General features: G+C 47.8%; 1 long non-coding RNA gene across 2 annotated transcripts; it reads right to left on the bottom strand.

Annotated features, from left to right (window-relative positions):
* Positions 1 to 265: 265 nt before the first annotated feature.
* LOC144250806 (uncharacterized) lies at positions 266 to 18,614 on the bottom strand. Of its 2 annotated transcripts, XR_013342584.1 has the most exons (6): positions 18,474 to 18,614; positions 14,709 to 14,897; positions 13,749 to 13,894; positions 7,746 to 7,824; positions 4,565 to 4,713; positions 266 to 2,766 (listed from the first exon to the last, which is right to left on the bottom strand). It is a non-coding gene; the product is annotated as an uncharacterized LOC144250806 (long non-coding RNA). The 2 variants fall into 2 exon arrangements; XR_013342585.1 differs by lacking the exon at positions 4,565 to 4,713.
* Positions 18,615 to 20,844: the final 2,230 nt, after the last annotated feature.

Below are 20,844 nucleotides of genomic sequence, written 5' to 3' on the forward strand. Positions count from 1 at the left end.
TGAGTTCTTACTCCAAGAGGAAGAACACAAGGCTGGTACCCTCAAGAGCCTTGAGTTACTAAGGTCTTTTTTTAAACATTTATTTCTGTAGGACATCTTCAATCATTGGAAGTAGAGGGTACGAGGGAAACAACAGACGTCCATCTCCACTAGAGGGCTCACATCTAGCAGTAGAGGGGGCGCCCCAGGATCCACAAGCAGTTCATAGGGGATGACAGACACCCATTCTCCTGGGCTCAGTAATTGCAAGGAAGGGCACTTCTCAGTGGCTGAAAGCCACAGAAAGCCTCATAGTCCTGCAGAGCAGTAACAAAGGGTTCTCCCCTATAAGGTGCTAAGTGGGCCCTGGTCCTCCAGAGCTGAATACACAGAAAATGCCTGAGCAGGCTACACCTCTAAGAGGCTCCCAGGGACAGAGGGATCTTGATCCCTTCCACCCACAGCTCCAGTTCCAAGGGCTTTGCCTCCTCTGCAGGTGCCTATACAAGGGGCACATGGAAGGGCAGGTTTGTAATGTCTACCACATGGGTCCATTGGAAAGAAATTTGATTTAGGAGGCCACCAATCTTGGGGTGAAGGTAACTGGCCATCCAGAGGATTATTGCCCCTTATGCTCCCGCTACCTGGGCACAAAATGACATTTGGAATTATAGAACTCCTATTTACATGTTAAACAGAATTATTCACTTACAAGATGTACTAAAAATTATTATTAATCAGACTACCACAGCCTTTGACCTCCTGGCCACACAACAGACCAGTTTGGCTAACTATCAAAACCACTTGGCATTAGATTACCTACTGGCTGAAGAAAGAGAAATATGTGGAGAGTTCAACAGCTCAGATTGTTGCATCCAAATGCATGAGAATAGACAAACAGTTAAGAATACAACCAACAACACAAGAGAACTAGCACATGTGCTAGTTCATACCTAGAAGGGCATTAAAGTTTGGTTTCCAAACACACTTTTGGGAGATGGTTTTTAACTCTTGGTAGATTTAAAGGATTAAATTATGGGGAGCATCATTAAAGGAGGGAATTGAAATAGCACCCCCTTTCTCCACATAAAAGACTTAACTGGGCTTCTCCAGATATCTTCACCCAAACTGATTTTAGGACTGTCAGCAAAAGAGTCTCTGCAAAGGAGTTCAATGTAGATAAACTTCCTATTTTCATGTCGTCCTGTTTTACTTGGCAACTGGCCTAGAAGATACTCCAAGTGCTAGACACCCCCTTACTAGTTTTTCACAAACATATACACTATAGTACTTTCAACTTCTGAGCCTCTACCCTTATATGCTGGGTATAAAACTCTGAAATGACCAAAACTCGGGGTTCAGGGATTAATTGATTATAGCAAAAGCTGTGCTCTCTGAACCTGGCTGCAGCCACATAAATCATTTTCCTGCTATCTTTGGTGCCTTGCCTCCTTTGCCCTACAACAGCACCACAATTTCCAGCTGGTCCTGGGCAACACGGCAAAGCCTGTCTCGGGCAGAATCACGACAGAAACCAAGCCATTGGGAACCAAAAGCCACAAATACTGAAAAAGAAAAAGCAGCCTTGGGAGCTGCTTCCTCAGAACTGGGCAAGGGCCAGGGCGGCCATGTCGCCTGGTGCCTTTGTCTGGGTGGCGTTTTTTGAGACAGCCAGGGCGGGAGAGGCGCGCTCAGGCCCAGGGCTGGTGGCCATAGCTGGAGCTCTACCGCCACCGTGCGGAACCAGTTTCAAGACGCCCTGCGCCACTCCAGCCTCCTTCCCAGGAGGCCTCGCTGTGGGGGAGGATCCACGTCTCAAGGAGCGAGTTCCAGGCGGCTTGGGCTGCCCTCTGGGCCTCCGGGCCTTCTCCCGGGGTCCTGAGGGAGACCTGGGCTCTGGCGCGCTCTCAGCAAAGAAGCTGGAGCGCCAGGGACCCCAGGGGACTAGCAGTGGGCAGGAGCTGGTGTCACAGGAAGTCGTGGGGCGGGGCTTGGATTCGGAGCTGTGTGGACTGGAGAGGAGGGATGCACAAAGACCTAATGCAGGGAGGTCGCCCTGGCCCTAGGTGCCCAGCGCGAGGAGGGGCTGAATTCCAGAGCCAGGGCGTCTGTTTCCTGTGTTGTTGCTGCCGCCACCTGCTGGGAAAAGGAAATTGTGCGCAGGCAGCAGCTAACTCCAGGAGAGCTGGTCATGCAGTGACAGTTGTGCCTGGCTACTGGGTCTGCACTCATCAGGGGCTGAGGCTGGCTAGGCAGCCCACTGACTGCTGCAATACTGGGCAGCAGCATCTTCCCGCAAGAGATGAGCAACCTACACCCCTAACCCCCGCCCCTCCCCACCACAGAGTGCCCAATGGCTAGGCACTGGCAGGACAGGCCACAGCCCTTGGACAGGTGTACTGGGCTACCTGCGGGCACTGGAAGGTCCTAAGGTCCCTGCGGGCCCGAGTCCCTCTTAGAAGGGCAGCCTGTTGCTCTCCGAACCCCATAATAGGGCATTTCCAGTGTATTCAGCTATGGGGGCCCAGGCCCCACTGAGCAGCTGTCCTGGGAGCGCCCTCTCTTACTCACCTGCTAGGCTGTGAGGCTTTCTGTGACTCACCAGCTACTGAGAAGTGCCCTTCCTTGCAATTACTGAGCCCAGAAGAACAGGTTTCTGTCACCTACTATAAGCTGCTTGTGGATCCTGGGGCGCCCCATCGACTGCTGGATGTGAGCCCTCAAGGGGAGGTGGATGACTATCTTTTCCCTTGTGCCTTGTACTTCCAATGACTGATAGAAGATGTCCTACAGAAATAAACGTGTAAAATGCAAAGTGTTAATTATCTGGGAAGGGGTCATTCATTATAACATTTAGATTAATAAACAAGGAAACTTTACAACTCAGTAAAATAAACCACCTCTATACTCTTGTCAGAAAAAAAAAAAAAAAGATAAGAAAAGAAAGAAAAAACAAACAGGAAAAAGGCTAATGCAGTCTCTTGAGGGTACCAGCCTTGTGTTGTTCCCCTTGGAACAAGAAGGAACATGCACTTTCTTGATGTCACTGTGCAATGGCACGGGGATCCTTCCTCACAGTGTTGAGAACATCAAGGTCAGGTCTGTTCTGGTGGTACCCGTGTGCACATTCCTGGTGTCCATCATTATCCAGGTTCTGCACCCAGACTCTGCATTTCTGCTTTGTTTCAGCCTGGCGATACAAAGAGGTTGCGAAGCCAAGTTTCCTCAAAAATTCTGAGTGTGAGAATGTTCCCAGGTAATTGCAACTTTTTTTCTCTTATTCTGGGAGCTGCCTCTTCCTATTGTTGGTCACTCCCTTAGAAGCAAAAGGAGATGACTTCCTGACCATCCAGTCTGTCTTCTCTCATTTCTGCTTTCAGCAGTGTTTTCAAGACACCGTTGCCACATCCATGGACAGCAAGATGTAGGCCTACATTTGTCTCTCAAATGCTGTACGTGTGGTTTTCATGAGGAGATCCTTGATGCATTTTAAGTGAATTTTTGCATAGGCTCCACCAAATAACAGCTTTGCAAATATAAGCGTTCTTGGTGCTTGTCTCTAGCAGATCGGCTATACTGCAAGTTCTTCCAATTCTTCTCTGCCCTTCTCTTCAGACCACCCTGGCCTCCAGACAACTGGACACACTTCTGATGCTGCCCTATGCCACCAAAAACTGACATGTCCTTTGGGCTCCACCTGGGGGCTAAGGGATCCGAGCACAACAGCATGGTGACTCCACATAAGGGACTGCTATATCTTGCTCCAAGGGACCTGAACAAGGAAACAGTATCCACAAGGGCCTGCATTACCCTTTGCAGAGTGTCCCTCAGGTGAAGTCCACACAGTTGAGCAACTAGGCCCCGCCCCACGACTTCCTGTGAGAGCAATTCCTGGCTGCTGCTAGTCAGCTCTGGGCCCCCTGCTCTGCAGGTTCTATGGTGAGGGAACGCCAGTGCCCAGGTCTCCCTCAGGGCCCTAGGAGAAGGCAAGGAGGCCCAGATGGCAGTCCAAGGATCTTCCAACTCCCTGCCTGCCCGATCTGCCCAACAGCAAGGCCTCCTGGGAAGGAGGCATGAATGGAGCTGGGTGTCTTGAAACTGTTTCCGCACGATGGCAGTAGAGCTGCAGACATGGCCACCAGCCCTCTTCCTGGGCGCTCTTCTCCCGCCCTTCCTGTCTGAAAAAACGCTGCCCAGAGAAAAAGGCTAAGGAAACCTGGCTTCCTTGTCTTTTGCCCTCAGAGAAGGAACAAGCTATCCAGTCTGCCTTTTTTTTTTTTTTTTTTTGGTACCAGGCATTGAATTCAGGGGCATTTAAGCACTGAGCAACATCCACATCCCTATTTTGTAATTTATTTAGAGACAGGCTCCCACTGATGTGCTTAGTCCCTCAACTTGCCCTTGCTGAGGCTGGCTTTCAACTGGAAATCCTCCTGTCTCAACCTGTGGAGCCACCGCTAGGATACCAAGTTGCCTTTTTATTTGGGGATTTGGATTAGGATCTTCAAAAACTTTTTCATTTCTTAATTTTGAGACCGGAGTTTCTATGTTGGCCAGACTGGCCTCCAACTTGAAGCCTTCCTACCTTGGTCTCCAGCACGGGACTGCTTTCAGGTTTCATCAGAAATCACACTGGGGCCTGAATCTACTCCTCCTTCCTGGGGACACCTGTCCTGGTGGAACTTCATTTCCATAGGATCTGGTCCACTGGAGTGTGGCTCAGTGTTACAGGCTCTGCAGATCACAAACAGCAAACAGCCATCAGAGGAAAAATCCCTGGGATGAAAGCAGACAACTGAGGAAGGTGCTCAAGCTGGAGGACATCTTCTGTGGCCAACCAGTCACCAACCCAGGTGGTCAGTGACCTGGCCATGCTCCCAGGCCAGCAGGGACTCTAGTATTCCTTTGGTTTGGTGTCTTGTGAACTAGATTGGTGGTAAGAACTTCTCATGAGCAATCCGAGGATGGTGTGATACTTAGACTTTTGCATCCATTTTCATCATTTTCTTCCCATAAAACATAACATTTTTCCCATGGCATGAAATACACTTCTACTATTTACAGTGACTCTATGGTGTTGTATCTGTGTATTTTATGTATATTTTTTGGCCATAAATAATTTATCAACTGGCTTACAGAATCATCATTAGGTGTTTTTCCCCCCTTCAACAGTAATTTACCCTCGGTTCTTTATATTTCTTGGTTTGTTTTTATTTATCTATCTATCTATCTATCTATCTATTTATTTATTTATTTAGGGATGATTGAACACAGGGATGCTGAACCACTGAGCAACATACCCAGCACCACTGCTCCACCTCAAAGATTACTTTTCATTCTTACACAGGGACTTGCTAACTTGCTTAGGGCCTCACTCATTGCCGTGTCTGGGACCTAGCTTGCCATACTCTTGTCTTAGCCTCTCATATTGCTGGGAGTATAAGTGTGGGCAACAAAGCCCTTCTCTTTAGCGAATTGAAGAATGATATTTGAGGGGACCCGGATGGTGGCTCCGCGGTAAAGCGCTCGTCTAGCACATGTGAGGCACTTGTTTAGACTCTCTGTACCACTTATAAATAAATACAAATAAAGTTCTATCAACAACTAAAAAAATTAAAATTTATAAAAAGAATGATATTTGACAAGGAGTCAAAACATAAGCATGTGCCAAGGGAAAGAAAAGCACCTTCAGGCAATCTTCCAGGGGACCCAACACTTTTTTGGATTCTTTCTATGCCTGATGATCAATCTACACTTACATTTGTGTAGAATTAGTCTCACTCGAAAGAAAAATCTGTAATAAAATTGAATTAATGCTTATATTATTGTTTGGAGCTGGTTGCTGTTTACCACAGCTTTAAGGAGTTGGTGCGCATAAACTCTCATTACTGTTATCTGTACTACACCCTTTTTACCACCTTTGAAGCCTAAAGAAGAAAGGTGAAATCCATAGCTGCTGGGATTACAGGAGAGGACCACCACACCCGGCGTCTTAGTGGTTTTGATGGAAATCACAGCATGACCTATCTCTAATATTCGGTGTGTGTCCGCTGGAATTCCTGTGTTGAAACTTGAATCCCTGGGCTGGGGATATAGCTCAGTTGGTAGAGTGCTTGCCTAGCATGCACAAGACCCTGGGTTCAAACCCCAGCACCACACACACACACACACACACACACACACAAAAAGAAACTTGAATCCCTAAATTACAGGTTGATCATATTTGGAGGCACTTTGGGAGGTGTTTGGCTCTACCGGACTCACCCTTCATACATAAATCAGTCCATTCAAGGATTCATAAGTTTCCTTAGGAGAGTGACATTGCTACCAAAGTCAATTCTCTCCAGCGGGACAGCTCTGTCTGGCCTCAGGATGGCCTCTTCTATGTTAGGATTTAGCCCAAAGACCCTCACCAATGGTCAAGGAGATCCCCAGACCATGTTCGTGGACACTCCTGTCTTCAGAAACTTGAGCCAAATAAACTTTTTTTTTTCTTTTTTTGACTTTGGTATTGGGCATTGATCACAGGGGTGCTTAACCATGGAGAAAAACGTCTAATCCTTTTCTTAAAATGATTATTATTTTTTATTTTGGTACAGGATCTCTCTAAGTTATCTAAGGGTATTGCTAAATTGTAACAAGTTCACAAATCCTGCCTCAGCCACCCAGGCCGTCAGGAACACAGGAAAGTGCCAGGGCACTTAGTGAAATTTGATTCTTTTTAAAACAGTCACCATCCAATAGTCTTATCGAAAAAAGAATATATATATATATATATATATATATATATATATATATATATATATTTACACACATACACATATGCCTAAGATGCATGACAGATATGCCTATCAACTTTGTAAGACACATACATACTGATGTGTTTTTTCAAAGTTATCACATATGTTAGAAATAGAGTCAAAAACAACTGACATTATTATTTATCTGCTCTTGGTGTTAGCTCGGAGAAACTGAATTGTGTAGGGAGTTACAAGAGGCTTGGGTGCAATCTGGATTTCCAAACCTGATCAATGGCTGTCTCTTCCCAAAGAACCCACAGGACCAGGGGTCCCCAGGGAAGCAGCAGCAGCCAGGAGATGGTGTCATAGGAAGTCACAAGGCAGGGCCTTGGTAGGAAGCTGTGTGGACAGGAACAGATAAACCCTGTCACATGCTACTGCAGGTTTCTGGGGACACTAGCCTCTTGTCCCTCACCTTGGAGCAAGACACACAATGCCCGTTTGTGATGTCATTGTCCTCTCAGCTCAGTGAGAAAAGCCCGATAGGCCAGCTCAGGTGGCACCTGTGTAATCAATCCTAGTGTGTCTCGCGGATCACTTCCTACAAGACTCTACCTTTGTGCTTTGGTCCTGCGTGGCCCTCGACAAGGACGTTGCTAAGCCCAGCTTGGATCTTGGACCATCAGACCTGGTACTGGCCCTCCCTGCCTTATCTGCTAGGGCTGTCATGCATTAAGTGCTCATGGGATGGGACCCAATGAAAATGTTTCCCTAACTAGATTTCCCTCTAGGTGCTCCACTTGTGCCCCTCCAATTGGAAGAAATAAATAAATAAAATGGCCACAGGAGAAACAGTCCAGAAACTACGGCTGCCTTGCATTTTGCTCAATCTCAGAAAACTTGCTCCCCTGATAAAAAAATTTCTTTTGGGTTCCATTGCATATCAACGTGAGATCTAATGAACAGAGTCCTGGACCACATTAAAAACAAACAAACAAAAAAAGACTTAAAAAAAAAAAAACTCACCCCATTTTCATGTTCTCTCTCTCTTTTTGAACTCACTTTCCACGTGACCACTTCTTCCCATGTCTGCATTCACCACAGCCTAGAGGACATAAGATACATGAATACCACAACACTAAGTCCCCTACCTCAAGATTCTCTGCCTGAAATCTAAAGGGGAAACTTGAAAATAAACCATCATCCAGGCTGGAGGACACCAGTCAGGTGTCTCGAAGAAGCTTCCTCTCTCTCTCCTTGTGACAGACTCATTTTTGAAGGTCACTTTAGAAAAGTAGGTGATGCTAGCGATTTTCATTCAACTTTAAAAGTCACTTCATACTATGGTTTCAATGGTTGTGCCCTGAAAACCCATTGTTGGAAAGTTAATCCAAAATTATGTGTGAACGGGAACTGAAGTACTTCTGGGAGGTCATTGGCTCAGAGAACTCTGCCCTCATGCACAGGCACTGATCAGTCCACTCAGGAATTTATAGGTTTTGTGGGGACTGACTTTGCTATAAAAGCCACGTATCTCCAAGAAGCTTCCTCTGTCTGTCCTGTGCTGGTCCTCTTCCACATTATGATTTAGCAAGAAGACCCCCACCAACAGCTCAGTGGACACTGAGGACCTATTCTTAGATTTCCCATCTCCACTACCATGAGGACAAGAAATGTCCATTTCTTACAAAATACTCAGCTTCAGGTATTTTTGTTATGGCAACAGAACCTAGACCAAGACACATCACCATGTGCACATTGGCTCTCTGGAAGACATACACATTGACACGTTGGATTCCCAACTTCTTGTGCCCTAAAAAGAGTAAAAAACAAAGGGAACCCTGTCATTTCTCTCACCTGGTCCGAGCACTCACAAACTACAGAGGGAGGAAGACTGAGTGCAGTTCAACTCAGAACAGACTGAATGAGCAGGGCCCCCTTGAACGTTCCCTCAGAGAGAGGGGAGGCCCAGGGGAGGATGGCACTCAGGCCTTGGTCAGAGTTCAGATGGAGAACAACAGGAGACAGGAGCTGGAAGCTGCTGCACTGGCACCACAATTTCCAGCTGGTCCTGGGCAACACGGCAAAGCCTGTCTCGGGCAGAATCGCGACAGAAACCAAGCCATTGGGAACCAAAAGCCACAAATACTGAAAAAGAAAAAGCAGCCTTGGGAGCTGCTTCCTCAGAACTGGGCAAGGGCCAGGGCGGCCATGTCGCCTGGTGCCTTTGTCTGGGTGGCGTTTTTTGAGACAGCCAGGGCGGGAGAGGCGCGCTCAGGCCCAGGGCTGGTGGCCATAGCTGGAGCTCTACCGCCACCGTGCGGAACCAGTTTCAAGACGCCCTGCGCCACTCCAGCCTCCTTCCCAGGAGGCCTCGCTGTGGGGGAGGATCCACGTCTCAAGGAGCGAGTTCCAGGCGGCTTGGGCTGCCCTCTGGGCCTCCGGGCCTTCTCCCGGGGTCCTGAGGGAGACCTGGGCTCTGGCGCGCTCTCAGCAAAGAAGCTGGAGCGCCAGGGACCCCAGGGGACTAGCAGTGGGCAGGAGCTGGTGTCACAGGAAGTCGTGGGGCGGGGCTTGGATTCGGAGCTGTGTGGACTGGAGCGGAGGGACCCACTAAGAAATTGCAATGCAGGGAGGTCGCCCAGGGTTAAGGCTCCCAGTGCAGGGAGGAGCTGAATTCCCTGAAGCAGGGGCTGGGGGCAGTTGTTTTGGCAGGGCGACAACCAGAGGCAAGACAGCTGTCTCTTGCTTAGCTACTGATGTCCAGGGCTGATGTGTCCCAAGCAGAGAGGAGATTCTGTGCTGCAGGCAGAAGGTAGTGCCCCCAGAGCTGTGCATGTAGCCACAGCTGTGCATGGCCACCATGTCTATGCTTATCATGGGCTGCGGTGGCTCTCCTTCTCCCTGATCAGAGAAGTACCCGGCAGCAACCTGCATAGGTCCCCTTGGCCTGATGGACTCCTCTATGGTAGAGATGAGCAACCCGCCCGCCAAGCGCCAAAGACCCAGACACTGGCAGGACAGGCCACAGTCCTTGAACCGACCTCTAGGGCCAGTTCCCAGGTCTCCCTCAGGGCCCTAGGAGAAGGCAAGGAGGCCCAGATCTGAGCCTAAGGATCCTCCAAATCCCTGCTTGCCAATCTGACCAACAGCTAGGCCTCCTGGGAAGGAGATTTGAATGGAGCTGGGTATCCTGAAACAGTTTCCGCACGATGGCAGTAGAGCTGCAGACATGGCCACCAGCCCTCTTCCTGAGAGCTCTTCTCCCGCCCTTCCTGTCTGAAAAAACACCACAAAGAAAAAAAAGGCTTACAGAATCACGTCATCAAGAAATAGTTTTTTTCCCCTCGAAAGTATTTATTTATGCATTTTTGCTGTACTACTGAGCAACAAACCCCATACCACCCTACCCCTGAAATTTTAATTTTTTCTCGGGAAACAGGCTCTTCCTAACTTGCTTAGGCAGAAGGGCCTCACTCATTGCTGAGTCTGCCTACTAGCTTGCAGTCCTCCTGCCTTGGCCTCTCATATTGCTGGGATCATAGGTATGGTCCAGAAAGCCCTAAAATTTAGTGAATTAAAAGAGTGATGTTTGAGGAGGAGTCCAAAAGGAGCATGTGCTAAAACAAAGAAAAGCATCAGCAGGAAACCTTCCAGATGACCCATTAACCTTTTGGATTCTTTCTATGTATATTGTTAAATCTATACCTACATTGGTGTAGAATTAATCTCACTTGAGGGGAAAAAAATCCATAATAAATTTGAATTAATGCTCCTAACATAATTTAGAGCAGACTGCTATTTAACGCAGCATCGAGGAGCTGAGGAACATGAACTCTCATGAATGTTATCCTTCCTAAAACTCTGTTTTATACATTTGAAGCCTAAAGGAGAAAGGTGAAATTCCTCCTCAATAGGATCACAGCTATGAACTCCTGACCTGGTGTCTTAGTGGTTTTGATGGAAACCACAGCATCCAACAAACATTGAAATGACAGCATGACCTATCTCCGAAAGGGCAGTGTGTGTCCCCTGGAATTCCTGGGTTGAAACCTGAATCCCTGAATCACAGGTTGATGGTATTTGGAGGGCCTGTGGGAGGTGAGTGGCTCATGAGGACCCTGCCTTCATGCAGAGATCAGGCCATTCAGGGATTAATAGGTGTGCTCAGGAGTGACTTTGCTATCAGAGTCAAAGCTCTTCAGCGGGACTGCTCTGTCTGGCCTCATGATAGCCTTTCCTATATTATGATGTAGCCCAAAGACTCTCACCAATGGGCATGCACATCCCCAGGCCATGTTCGTGGACATTCCTGTCTCCAGAACCAAGAGCCAAACAAATTTTATTCCTTTTTTGGCTTTGGTATTGGGCATTGAACCCACGAATGCTCAACCACAGAGCAGCATGCCCAATCCTTTTCTTAAACTTCTAATGAGTTTTTATTTTGGGACAGGATCTTTTAAGGTAACTAATTGTCTCGATATGTGGTAGCAAAACTTTGCAATTTGCGTTCCTCCTGTCTTAGCCATACTGGCCACCAGGACACGGGCATGCACCAGGACAACTGGCAAAATTTTATTTTTTACAAAATAGTAACCCTCCAGGATTCTTATAGCATGGAAAAAAAAAAGGCCTAGGATGCATGACTGATCTACCTCTCAACTCTGAAGGACACATATATGACTATATATTTTTTCAAAGTCATCACATGTGTTAGAAAAAGAGTCAAAGACACTTTGTAATTTATCTGGTCTTGTGTTAGCTCTGTGAACCGCTGGGAAAGTAAAGAGAAGCAAAGTAAATAATAAGGGAGTGGAGAAGGTACCATGGGGCAAATTAAATTCCCAAGAACCAGAGTAATGATGCCAGGGTGAGGATTCATGCCTCCACTTAATTCCAAATTAAAAACAAAAGCAGAAGAAAGGCCTGGGAGGCTGAAGCAAAACACCAACAGATGGAGGTCCTCCTGGTCAACCTACCTCAAAAGTTCACAACTTAAACCTGGTGCAGTAATGCAGACCTGTAATCCCAGAGGCTGGGGAGGCTGAGACAGGAGAATCCCAACTTCAAAGCCAGCCTCAGCAACTGCAAGGCACTAAGCAACTCAGTGAGACCCTGTTGCTAAATTAAACAATACAAAATAGGGCTGGGGATGTCGCTCAGTAGTCCGGTGCTCCTGAGATCAATCCCTGGTATGCCTCCCCCCTACAAAATAATAATAGGAAAAAAATTTTTTTAAACTGAGATTATGGCTCAGTGGCAGAGTGCTTGCCTCGTACGTGTGAGGCACTGGATTCGATCCTCAGCACCACATAAAAATAAATAAAAAAATAAAATGATGGTATTGTTTCCATCTACAACTAAAAAAAAATTTTTTTTAAATTATTAACAATGAAACAATGCAAAAGAAAAAGGCACCAGTGAGAATGTACTCCAACAATGGTAGCAAAACCCAAGGTGAATGTTCCCTGGTCTCTGGCTGGCACTTGTACAGAAAAGAAGAGCAGGAGAAGAGCACTCAGGATCCAGGCTGGTGGCCTTGGCTGGAGCACTCCCACCATCCTGAGGGAACAGGTAGCAAACACTGTGCTCCACTGAAGCCTCCTTCCCAGGAGACCTAGCTGTTGGGGAGGATCTGGCTTTTGTGGAGCAAGCTGCAAGAGGCTCGGGCTGCCATCTGGGCAGGACGGGCCACAATCCTTGAACCGACTCTGTCTCCCTCAGGGCCCTAGGAGAAGGCAAGGAGGCCCAGATCTGAGCCCAAGGATCTTCCAACTCCCTGCCTGCCGGATCGGACCAACAGCTCGGCCTCCTGGGAAGGAGGCTTGAATGAATGGGCCTCATGGCCTTCTCCCAGGGCCCTGAGGGAGACCTGGGCACTGGTGCTCTGTCAGCAAAGCACCTGGGGAGCAAAAGAAAGAAGAAAGAGAGAACCCTGGAGAGCCAGGGTTCCCCAGGGGACCAGTAACACTCTTGGGGGCAGGGCCTTGGTAGGAATCTGTGAGGACTGGACCAGAGAAACCCCGTCAAAGGCCAATGTAGGTTACTGAGGGCACTTGCCTCGTGTTTCTCCATTGGAGCAAGACACAGAGTGCCCTTTTGTGACATCAGTTTAATAGCGCATGGATCCTGCCTCGAAGCTGTGTGAGAACAGCAGGACAGGCCAGTTTTTTGGGCACCATTGGAGGCAAAGCTGGTGTCTCTCACGGATCTGCTTCTGCAAGACTCTGCCTTTGTGCTTTGGTCCTGCATGGCCCCCAACGAGGAGGTTGCTAAGCCCAGCTGGAACTTCCGCCCAATAGACCTACTATTGGCCCTGCCTCCTATACCTGCTAAGATATTCATGCAGAACTTAATCATGGGGTGGGACTCTATGAAAATTTTTCTTTCACCAGACTTGACTCCAGGCCCATTGTGTGTGCCTCTCCAATTTAAAAGAAAAAAAAAAAATTGTCAGAAGAAGACACACTCACTCCAGAAAGTGTGGCTGACCTGCATTTTCCTCAGTCTCGGGAAATGCGCTCCCCTGCTTAAATTTTCCTTTTGAGTTCTATTGGATACTAACGTGAGATCTAACATTCACAGTCCTGGGTTCCATGGCAGGACCACATTGAACAAACAATAACCAAAAAGTCAAAAAGGGCCTACCCTTGGGCTGGGGATGTGGCTCAAGCAGTGGCGCGCTCGCCTGGCATGCGTGCGGCCCGGGTTCGATCCTCAGCACCACATACAAACAGAGATGTTGTGTCCGCCGAAAACTAAAAAATAAATATTAAAATTCTCTTTCTCGGGGCTGGGGATGTGGCTCAAGCGGTAGCGCGCCCACCTGGCATGCGTGCGGCCCGGGTTCGATCCTCAGCACCACATACCAACAAAGATGTGTCCGCCGAGAACTAAAAAATAAAAATTAAAAATTCTCTCTCTCTCTCTCTCTCTCTCTCTCTCCTCTCACTCTCTCTTTAAAAAAAAAAAAATTCTCTTTCTCTCTCTCTCTCTCTCTTTTAAAAGAAAAAAAAGAAAAGGGCCTACCCTATTTCATCTCTTTCTTTGTGAACTCACTTTCCACGTGACCACCTCTTCCCATGTCTGCGCTTCACTCAGCCTTCTTCTCTGGTGGTTCTTCATGGTATCCCATTGTCTTGGGCTCTTGGATGCCAAAGCTCAGGTATGCTTGCCTACGAAGGAGTAGAAAATGTTTACACCAAGGACAGGGGGAAGAGGGAATGTAGGCAGCAGGACACTCGGTTGTGTGCCTGACTCACTTCCGTCCCAGATGTAGACCCAGGCACCACGCCTGGTGGGACCAGTGGGAGGCCTACAGTAGAAGCAGCTCTCCCAGGAGGATCCAGATGGATCAAGACTGAATGCAGTATGATCCCTCCTTGCAGGTGTGTGACAACAGCAGGACGGGGCATACTGAGGCACCTGTAGGCTCAGTCCTGCTGTCCCTAATGCTCCACATTCTACAATAGGACTCTGCATTCATGGTGCTTTGCTCTGACCTGGCCTTAGACCAATAATAGGCCTGGAGGCCTAGATTGGTAATGGGGCCTCAGGCACCCCAGGGTCCTGTCTTGGTCAGCTCCTAGGCCTTTCATGCAGGATGGGCTCAGGGGCTGGGGCTTCTTCAAAGGACTTCCTCAGGATGGTAGTATTGCCCCACAAGAGAGAACCAGCCTTCCTTTCTGTTGCTCTGCTTCTACCACTCCAATTTGAAAAATAAAAAAAGGAGAGAAAGAATATCAAGCCAGTCATTTCCAGAAACTATGGCTCCTTGCATTTGGCTCAATTTGATGTAACATGCTTCACCATTAGAAGTTTGGTTTTCATTTCTAGTGGATGCCAAACTGAGAAGGAATAGGTAAGACCCTGGCTCTTATCTCCAGGAAGGAAAGAAAGGGAGGCAGGCTGGAAGAGAGAGCAAAGCCAGGCAAATTTGCCACGCTGGCCTCCAACATGGGACTCACCCAGGAGCTCAGCTTTCAGTACCTGGTGCCTTTCATTATTCATCAGAAACCACACCGGGGCCTGAATTTCCTCTTCTTTCCTCAGAACTCTTGTCCTGGTAGAACTTCATTTTCCACAGGATTTCGTCCATTCAGGTCTTATTTTACACAGTGTCACTGGGTCGGGAGATCCCAGAGCATCACATTATCTCCTTGGGGATCAACTCTTTGGCTGAAAACAGACAACCGTGGAAGCTGCTGAAGCTGGAGGAGATCTTCTCTAGCCAACAACGCACCAACCCAAGTGGTCAGTGGCCTGGACGTGCTCCAAGACCAGCAGGGATTCCAGCATTCCTTCTGCCCTAGTCTTAGGAACTGAATGTGAGGCCATAATTCCTCATGTGCCATCAGAAGAGGGCATGATACATCATTTTCTACTAATTAAACATGAGAACCGCACATGTTCCCATGGCGTGAATACAGTTCCCCTATTTTCTGGGACTCTATGGGGACCCTAGGTTGTAGTTAATTTCGTAGATTTTATTGTAGATTATATATATATTGCTACACACAGATGAAGAACATGCCTTTACATTATTTGTTTATGTATTTATGAAGTGCTATCCCTAATGCTCCATGTTCTACACTAGTACTCTGCATTTATAGTGCTTTGCTCTGGCCCAAGCTTCACTTAAGCTAGGCCAGCCATCTGCCACTGAGTTTTAGCCCCAGACACTCCATTTTATATTTCATCACATGATTTGTGACATCCTCTATTAGTAGATTCAGGAATGATGCCTGCCAGGGAGTCAGAAAACAGGTATGTGCCCATGAGAAAAAAAGCTCCATCCCCATACTTTTCATCAACATTTTGTCTCTCACATAAAATCAATCTCTACGGAATTTTAATGCATGGGTATACCCTTGTTGCGATTAGAGCAGATTTGCATTCACCACAGCTGACAGGACATAAGGTACATGAATATCACCACCACCGAGTCTCCCACCTCAAATTTCCCAGCCTGAAATCTATAGGGGAATGTTGAAAACAAACCCTCATCAATGGGGATTTAAAAAGGAGGCTCCCCTAGCGCTTTTGTTTCAACTTGAAAAGTTTCTTCATGGTATGGTTTCAGTGGCTGTGTCCTGGAAATCCTCTGTTGGAAACTCAATTCCCGAAATTATATCTTACTGGGACTTGAAGGAATACCGGGAGGTGATTGGCTCATGAGGACTCTGCCTTCATGCAGAGTCGGGTTCAGTCTACTCATAGATTTACAGGTTTTCTTGGGAGTGACTTTGCTATAAAGGCCAGGTGCTACCAGGAAGCTTCCTGTCTCTCCTTGTGATGACCTCCTCCAGGGTATTACTTAGCAAGAAGACCCTCACAAAAGCTCAGTAGACCCCGACACCCTGTCATTTCTCTCACCTGGTCGGAGCACTCACAAACTACAGAGGGAGGAAGACTGAGTGCAGTTCAACTCAGAACAGACTGAATGAGCAGGGCCCCCTTGAAGGTTCCCTCAGAGAGAGGGGAGGCCCAGGGGAGGATGGCACTCAGGCCTTGGTCAGAGTTCAGATGGAGAACAACAGGAGACAGGAGCTGGAAGCTGCTGCACTGGCACCACAATTTCCAGCTGGTCCTGGGCAACACGGCAAAGCCTGTCTCGGGCAGAATCGCGACAGAAACCAAGCCATTGGGAACCAAAAGCCACAAATACTGAAAAAGAAAAAGCAGCCTTGGGAGCTGCTTCCTCAGAACTGGGCAAGGGCCAGGGCGGCCATGTCGCCTGGTGCCTTTGTCTGGGTGGCGTTTTTTGAGACAGCCAGGGCGGGAGAGGCGCGCTCAGGCCCAGGGCTGGTGGCCATAGCTGGAGCTCTACCGCCACCGTGCGGAACCAGTTTCAAGACGCCCTGCGCCACTCCAGCCTCCTTCCCAGGAGGCCTCGCTGTGGGGGAGGATCCACGTCTCAAGGAGCGAGTTCCAGGCGGCTTGGGCTGCCCTCTGGGCCTCCGGGCCTTCTCCCGGGGTCCTGAGGGAGACCTGGGCTCTGGCGCGCTCTCAGCAAAGAAGCTGGAGCGCCAGGGACCCCAGGGGACTAGCAGTGGGCAGGAGCTGGTGTCACAGGAAGTCGTGGGGCGGGGCTTGGATTCGGAGCTGTGTGGACTGGAGCGGAGGGACCCACTAAGGAATTGCAATGCAGGGAGGTCGCCCTGGCCCTAGGTGCCCAGCGCGAGGAGGGGCTGAATTCCCGGAAGCCTCGGCCAGGGGCAGCTCTTTTGGGAAAACAGGAACCTGAGCCGGGGTGGCTGGTTTCGGCATTGCTACTGTCACCGAAGGTCACCAGATCTGGAGAGATTTTGTGCTGCAGGCAGTAAATGGCGCCACCAGAGGTGGCCATGGAGCCTCTGCTGTGCCTGGCCATGGCGACTGGGCTCATGGTGGGCTGCAGTGTCCTGTAGGTGACTGCTTGTCACCTACAGATGGGTCATGTCTTTTGTCTTTGGTAACTAGGACATGAAACTTGCAAAGGATTCAGAAAGCAGCCATGTTCTGACTGAGAGAAAACCACCATCATCAGACATCATGTGAAACACCCATAATGTTTTGCTTACTCAACTCCAATTTTCCTCAAAAATTCTGGGTGCTAGAATGTTTCCAGATAATTGCAACTATTTTCTCTTATTCTGCTAGCTGCCTCTACACATTTTTGGTCAGCCCCTTTGAGGCAAAAGGAGATGACTTCCTGAGCATCCATCTGTCTTTTATTTCTGCTTTCAGCATTGTTTTCAAGAAACCACTCCCAAATCCAAGGATGGGAAGACTTACGCCTATATGTCCCTCTAAACTTGCATAGGTTTGGCTTCTATAATAATAGCATTGATACATTTTAAGCCAATTTTTTACAGAGGCTCCACCAAATAACAGGTTTCCAAACTTAGGTTTGAGTTGATCCTCCTGGGTCTTCTATTGCTTGTGTCTCTAGCACATTGGCTGCACCAGAAGAACTTCCAATTCTCTGCCTTCTCTTCTGACCACCCTAACCCTTAGACAATCGGCCTGCCTGTGACTTACTGCACACACACATCTGATGCGGCCCTGTGCCACCTAGAACTGTCCTGCCTTTCTGTTCCACCTAGGGGCTGAAGGGATCTGAGCACAACACCATGGTGACTTCACGAAAGGCATTGCTACCTCTTGCACCAAGGAACCTGAACAAGAAAGAAGTATCCACAAGCGCCTGCAGGATCCCTTCACAGTTAAGTGCACACAGCTTGGCACCTAGGCCCCGCCCCATGACTTCCTGTGGGACCACCTCCTGGCTGTCGCTAGTTAGCTCTGGGCCCATCCTCTGCAGGTTCTGAGGTGAGGGGGCGCCAGTGCCCCGGTCTACCTTAGTGCCCTAGGAGAAGAGAAGGGGGCCCCAGATCAGAGCGGAAGCCTCTTAGAACATCCACCTGGCCATATTTGCCCCACAGCTAGGCCTCCTGGGAAGGAGGGTTGAATGGCGCTGGGTATCTAGAAACTGTTTCCGCACGATGGCAGTAGAGCTGCAGACATGGCCACCAGAACTCATCCTGACTGCCCTTCTCCCGCCCTTCCTGTCTGAAAAAAACGCGGCCCAGAGAAAAAGGCTCAGGAAACCTGGCTCCCTTGTTTTCTGCCCTTTGTGTTGGAACAAGCTGGCCAGGATGTATTTTTGTTTTGGAATTTGGATTGGGATTTCCAAAAACTTTTTCATTTCTTAATTTTGAGACAGGATTTTGCATGTTGGCCAGACTGGCCTCCAATTTGAGACCTTCCTACCTTGGTGTCCAGCAGGGGACTGCTTTCAGGTTTCATCAGAAATCACACTGGGGCCTGAATCTACTCCTCCTTCCTGGGGACACCTGTCCTGGTGGAACTTCATTTCCATAGGATCTGGTCCACCACTGGAGTGTGGCTCAGTGTTACAGGCTCTGCAGATCACAAACAGCAAACAGCCATCAGAGGAAAAATCCCTGGGAGGAAAGCAGACAACTGAGGAAGGTGCTCAAGCTGGAGGACATCTTCTGTGGCCAACCAGTCACCAACCCAGGTGGTCAGTGACCTGGCCATGCTCCCAGGGCACTGGGGATTCCATCAGTCCTTTGGTTTCTCTTCTCTTGAACTCAATGGAGGGGGGGGGGCGGCGGCAATAATTTCTCATGACCAATGGAGGAGGGCATGTGACTTGTATTTACTTTTGCGTTCATTTCCATCCTCTTCTTCTCATTTAAACGTGAACAATTAACATTTTCCCATACCATTAAATGCACTTCTACTACTTACCTGCTCCCTGGGGTGTGTATCTTTATGTGTTTTCTGAATATTTTGTTCCTTATAAGTGATATTTCATCACATGGCTTTCAGAATCATCTCATTGGCAGTTTTAGCTCTCTTCCTTCAACAGTATTTTCCCTTCAGTTCATTTTATTGATTGATTGACTGATTTTGTACCGACGACTCAATACGGGGATGCTGAACCACACAGCAACATACCCAGTACCCTCCCGGCCCTCGATCGATTAATTTTTTATCCTGACACAGGGTGTTGCCAACTTCCTGAGGGCCTCACTGATTGCTGAGTCTGGCCTCAAGTTAACATTCCTCGTTCCTTGGCAGCTCATGTTGTGGGGATTATACTTGTGGGCCACAAAGCCCTACTCATTAGTGCTTTGAAGAGTGATGTTTGACAAGGAATCAGAAAATGAGCACGTGCCCAGAAAAAGAAAAGCACCAGCAGTAACCTTCCAGAGGACCCATTAACCTTTTGGATTCTTTCTATGTATACTGTTAAATCTATACCCACTTTTGTGTAGAGTTAACCTCACTTGAGGGGAAAAAAATACTGTAATCAATTGGAATTAATGCCCCTATTATCATTTAGAGCACACTTCTGTTTAGCACAGCTTTGAGGAGCTGAAGAACATGAACTCTCATGAATGTCATCCTTCCTAAAACTTTGTTTTACCACATTTGAAGCCCAAAGGAGAAAGGTGAAATTCCTAGCCAATAGGATCACAGGTATGCACCACTGACCTGGAGTTTTAATGGTATTGATGGAAACCTCAGCATGGAACAAACATTGAAATGACAGCATGACTTATCTCTGAAAGGGCAGTGTGTGTAGGGCCTGTGGGAGGTGAGTGGCTCATGAGGACCCTGCCTTCATGCAGAGATCAGGCCATTCATGGATTAATAGGTGTGCTCAGGAGTGACTTTGCTATCAAAGTCAACTCTCTCCAGCGGGACTGCTCTGTCTCATGATGGCCTCTTCTATGTTAGGATGTAGCCCAAAGACCCTCACCAATGGTCAAGCACATCCCCAGGCCATGTTCGTGGACGTTCCTGTCTCCAGCACCATCAGCTAAACAAATTTTATTCCTTTTTTATCTTTGGTACTGGACATTGAACTCAGGGGGACTTAACTACAGAGCAACATATCCAGTCATTTTCTTCAAATCATTAGGATTTTCTATTTTCGGACAGGATTTATCCAAGTTACCTAAGGGTCTCCCTAAGTCATAGCAAGATTACAATTTGCGATTGCCCTGCCTCAGCCAACCAGGCAGCCAAGATCGTAGGCATGTGCCAGGCACCTGGAGACGTTTTATTATTTAGAAAATTCAACCTCCAGGTTTTTTTATTTTTATTTTTTAATTGTAGATGGACATAATAGCTCTATTTTATATGTTTAGTTTTTTAATGTGGTGCTGGGGATGGAAACCAGTGCCTCACATGTGCTAGGCTAGCACTGTACCACTGAGCTACGTACGACCTGGCCCTCTAGGATTTTTATAGCAACAAAAAAAAGTTGCCTAAGATACGTGATTGATATACCTGTCAGCTCTATAGATTTTTTTTTTCAAAATTATCAAATACGTTAGAAATAAAGTCAAACACACTTGACTTTTTCGTTTCTCTGATCTGGTGTTAGCTCTGAGAAACCGCTGGGTAAGTGACACCAAGCAAACAATAAGGGAGTGCACAAGGTAGACTTGCAAATTAAATTCCCCAAAACCAGAGCAATAATGTCCTCTGAGGATTCATGCTTTCCTTTAACTGCAAATGGAAAACAAAAACCAGAAAGGAATGGGAGGCTGAAGCAAGAACACCAAAAGATGAAAGCCAGCCTGCTCAACCTACCTCAAAATTC

The sequence above is a fragment of the Urocitellus parryii genome, chromosome X, assembly GCF_045843805.1.
Source record: "Urocitellus parryii isolate mUroPar1 chromosome X, mUroPar1.hap1, whole genome shotgun sequence".
NCBI classification, from domain to species: Eukaryota; Metazoa; Chordata; class Mammalia; order Rodentia; family Sciuridae; genus Urocitellus; species Urocitellus parryii.